The sequence below is a fragment of the Lissotriton vulgaris genome, chromosome 8 (genome assembly GCF_964263255.1).
Source record: "Lissotriton vulgaris chromosome 8, aLisVul1.2, whole genome shotgun sequence".
Classification (NCBI taxonomy): Eukaryota; Metazoa; Chordata; class Amphibia; order Caudata; family Salamandridae; genus Lissotriton; species Lissotriton vulgaris.
The window spans coordinates 1085736905-1085742097 of NC_141696.1; positions in this window are offsets into that span (position 1 = coordinate 1085736905).

A 5193-nucleotide genomic window follows, 5' to 3' on the forward strand; every position below is an offset into this window, starting at 1 on the left:
TTCAACTCAGCGGTACTTCAATGGGCAACTGTGCTGCCCCAGTGTATGCCAATCTTTTTATGCATCACTTTGAACAACATACCATTCTCAATCAACCCCAGTGGATTCAACACGGAAAAATGTTCCTAAGATATATCGATGACATTTTCATTTTGTGGTCTGGACCTCGGATGAAACTACTTGAATTTTTGCAACTGGTAAACACCATCAATGACCACATCCAGTTTACATGGGCATATGACCAACAACCCATCAATTTCTTGGATGTCCAAGTCCAACTGATGGACAACAAATTAAAAACTACCGTTCATCGGAAGGACATCAATCGCAACAGCACCCTTCACTATTCCAGTTTTCACCGACCCAGTTTGAAAAATAATTTACCACTGTCTCAACTCATGAGAGTTAAAAGAATCATATCCGATCCCACAGGCTGTACAACTCACATTGAAACCATGTGTCAAAGATTTCAAGATCAAGGTTTTCAAGACAAAGTCCTCACGATTGCCAAAACCAAATGCGACAGCTTGAATAGAGAAGAGCTACTCTCACCCAAAATCAAACTGATAATAAACGCTTGATTGTGGTTTCCAAATATTCCACACTCAGTAACACATACCGCAAAATCATCATGAAACATTGGCAACTACTCAGTAGAGAATCAGACTTCCAAGGCCTCTTTGAACAACCACCCATCTTCTCCTACACCCGTGGACCCAGCCTCAAAGAATTACTAAGTCATCCCAAAGGTTCTAAAACTTCAGATACATAAAAAAGGATTACAACCCTGTTACAACTGCAGCAATTGTAACAATACTATCAAAGGAAATATCTTGCACCATCCCATGAAGGGCAATCCAATCAAATTGAAGGTTAATGCTACTTGTAACTCTAACAATGTTATCTATTTGCTTGAGTGTCCTATGTTATGTTGGCCACACAGAGCGCAAAATCAGGACAAGAATTCTTGAACACAAGATCAACATTCGGACCAGCAACATGAAATCCACAATTGCAGCACACTTTGCAGAAAACAGACACAACGTTGCACAGTTGAAATTCACTGTTCTTGAAAATGTACGACCCACAGAAACCATGAACATGAAAGACAAACTGCTCCAAAGAGAAAACGTTTGGATCAGATACTTATGCGCGATGCAACCCACTGGGTTAAATGACAGAATGGAATTTCTTTGCTATCTGCGATCTTTACATCCTCTTATATTATCCTTGCTCAAGATTTGTTCATGTCATCATCATACACCTGTTTATTTCAGTTTCATTTCATGTACACATGTATTATGCTATCATTGTTTGCCTTATTAACTTTTATCTTTACCCTTTCAGCATAGTCGCGCTGTTTCTTTATACACTTAGCCACTCTTTACACTGTTCTTCCGTTTACTTTCACCACAACAAAATGGCCACCATTCTTTCACACTTCCAGTCCTCTTTCTACTTCTGTCACTCGGCAATACAATGCGCTTTTTTATAACTTTACTCGAATCTTCCACTTGCATAGATGCACGTTCTCCTGTACGCGAACAGCAGCTTGTGACTGCCTCTTGAAATGCTTTCAGTAAGTACTAATCCCACTAACCTGCCCTCACCACTTGAGATCACACTACGCCACTACGTAGAGTTGGTCGGCACTTTGGAGCTTTCACTGATAACTTATATTTGTTGAACCGTCCATTCCTGTCAGTTCTGCACGCCACACGTCATAATTTTGCACTCCGGATATACAAGAAGCGTATATCTTTGCTCCATACCGTTCTAAAATGCACGTTGTGATCATGTTTCAATTTTCTTAACCAATAACGCGCATGTCATTCATGATTTCGTGCAACACGAGACTCGTTTTTTAACACACGTTAACGGTCACTATCACTCTTAATTGTTACCAATGATTTGCATTTCTTTTCCTGGGATCTTATTTTGTTCTGTACAACCCGAACTAATGAGCACCATTGATATCATGTAGCTGGTGGAGATACGCTCCCCATTATCAGCCCTTTTTTTTTCTTTTCTTTTAGAGATCTCCCCTGAAGAAGGGCTTATGGAAAGCCCGAAATGCATAGGGATACATAACTAAGCATTTTGGATATACCTTTTGCATCGAATTTGGAATGAATAATTTCTTGACATTTGAAAAAAATAATGAAATAAAATGAATGATGGATCAAACCCATTGCTCTAATTAACTTTATTATACTCTTTTCGGGTATCTACCATGCTGTGCGCAGGGGGACAACTCCTATCAGGATTTGCTTTTTTGATTCTATTTCCAAACGCCCTGTGGTTCAGAGAGCGAAGCCCCAGCAGCACGCGACAACCCTACAAACTCTGCAACTCCTGTTTGTGCGTGTCTTATCCATTTTTCTCATTGACATCTCAAATGTCACCAGTGATGCCATCAAGGATGGCATTTCAAAGTATGTCATCAGTAAAGTCAATGATGGCATCGCGCATAATATCATTAACCACGACATATTAAATCATGTTAGTGAATTAACAAGCAAAATGTATTTGTAGAGCGTGTACCTATTAAGTAAGCAAAGAGAAGTATGCGCATAATATCATTAACCACGACATATTAAATCATGTTAGTGAATTAACAAGCAAAATGTATTTGTAGAGCGTGTGCCTATTAAGTAAGCAGAGAGAAGTATTTGACCAAATCCTGTGGATGCTCAATGCAATGGGGGGGGAGTGGGGGGGATGGTCAGTGTGTGATTAAAGAAGGTACTACTTGCATAATATGCCACATACATAAATACACTCTGGACGATGTGGTCAACATTTTTCACATTTGCATTTGACATGTACTGCATATCAGGAACAGGCACATGTATAGTGTACTGATAATCTGTCTAAAAAATTTCACCTGCTTAGCTCTGGACAGCCTTTTATGGGAGAGCTAAACTAAGATTAATATTGCAAAGAAAATCAAATATTGAATGTAGTGCCAGCTGACAAACATGTGCCCTGACACAAGAAGCTGAGTGTGGCACTTTCCAGCAGACTCTGAAGCAAAGAACAGCTTAGAATGAAAAGAAACATAATATAAAAGTGAATGAAACCAACAAACTCAAAAAAGTAAAACTAATTAAAATAACAAAGTGCCCTCATGTTTAACCACTTTTGTGCAGAGAGCGACATTCACATTCTACCCCCTATCTTTATAGTATAGAGAACGTAAATGTTGAACTCAAACACCAAGGGCATGCTACCGGCGGGCAATGTTTGTGGGCAGCGTTATCAGGAGGTGTTGCCTGTCATGAGCCCGAATTTTGAAAGCGGGTGGTCGGACCTTTTCCCACAATCACAGCAGTCAGGGGACCACCCGACAAGCAGGCGGCTGTCCGACCCCCCAATTATGATGTGACCACTGGGCTCCTGGTCGCAAAGTGCTCCTTTACATGGAAGCATGTGCTGCGGCACAGGAAAAGGGCTGCAGCACAAGCTTCCATGTAAAGGAGCACTTATTTCACCTCCGTGCACCGTGTGGTGAATGGAGCACATGCATGGAGGTGCATGGGGCCACTGCATGTACCCCTGGGTCACTTTACAGTCGCCCACAAAAAAGAAGAGGAACCTGTTAGGGGACCCCAAAATCCATATCTGACAGCCTTTCCATGGTGGTCTTTCTGTCATGAAAAGGCTGTCAGAAAGACATATCTTAATTCCTACAGTGGTGCCTGCCTCTGTGCCGCCTCGATTTAGGATTGTGATTCTGATCGCCGGCCCGGCGGGAACGCTGATCCTGCCGGAGGCAGTGGTCTTCCCCCACAACCATTTAGAGCCAGAGCACCTGCATTCAAATGCGGTGGTTGGACCAAAGTCCTGTCAGCGGTCGGACCGCCACCAATGGCCTGTTGGTGTGTAGTCTAACCAGCATCAAAATCATGCCCATAGTGTACAATTACAACAAACTTACATCCCTTGTGATATGTTGCCATGTTATTACTGGTCTGCGAATAACAAAATAATAAAGAGAAAAAATATGGAAAATAAAAATGACAGGTAAGAATTAAACACAAAGGAGGGAACATAACTGCAGTATGTAGATCAAGTGGACTTCTGGTGCCAGAAATGTAAAGAATGAAAGTCTAGGAAGTTTGGAAAAGTGTTCTTCAATGAGGGTGTAAATATGTTGCAAGCAAACATTTTGAACAGCTTTGTATGCAAATATTATAGATGGTAATAAAAAAAAGAAATGGTCTTGAATGTTAAAATGTCACAATTTTTACCTGAGACTCCCTACAATTAAAATCTGAGCTATCTTGGTTGTTTACCATGTTTTTCGGTAATCATTGCAAAGTGAAAAAATAATTCTCCCATTTTCAAGACTGATTTAAAATAAGCACCATCTTGAAAAAAACAAGAATGTTGCTATTTACCATACCCTTTTCGAGATTGCTTTAATAGAAGACAATGGGCCCGATTCACAAAGGTAAACTGATACGAAATTTTGCAACTTTCGGTATTCACAAAGGACATTAATGATCAGTAAAGTTAGACTTTTGCATCATTTGTTCTTTTTTGCTTTTGTTATCCTAAGTGGGAAGGGTATGCCCAGAAGTGGTCCCTGTGCTCACTGCACGACTGTGTTCAAGGTAGCCTGGCTGATAATGCCCCGGTTACTTACCGGTAATCTTCATTACTCCGAGTATAGTCTTCCTCGCCACATGATTTACCTAGTGAGCTTCAGCTCCACGACAGAACCCTCCAAAGCAAAAAAAGCCTCCCACCCCCTCCCAACATGGCCGACCAGTCACACCTGACCTCTATAAGAGGCGGGCCGGCCCAAACTACAGCCTGAACTACCAAGCAAACAATGAAGCCGATAGCCAGACAGAAAGGTGGGGAGGGAACTCATGTGGCGAGGAAGACTATACTCGGAGTAATGAAGATTACCGGTAAGTAACCGGGGCATTACCTCCTCGTAAGTCTTCCTCGCCACATGATTTACATAGTGAGCAAATACCCAAGCCAACAAGGCTTCATTGACCACCAGAAGAACAACACCACACGGTGATGCAGGCCAGGGGTTCAAAGGGAGGACCCTGAAGTGCCCGTAGAACGAGAGGCAGATCCCACGGGGGGGACAGGCAGATCGACCGAGGGCGACGGAGAAAACAACTCCGGAGCAAACGAGCCACCAGGGGATCCAGCCCGTCGAAATCGGGA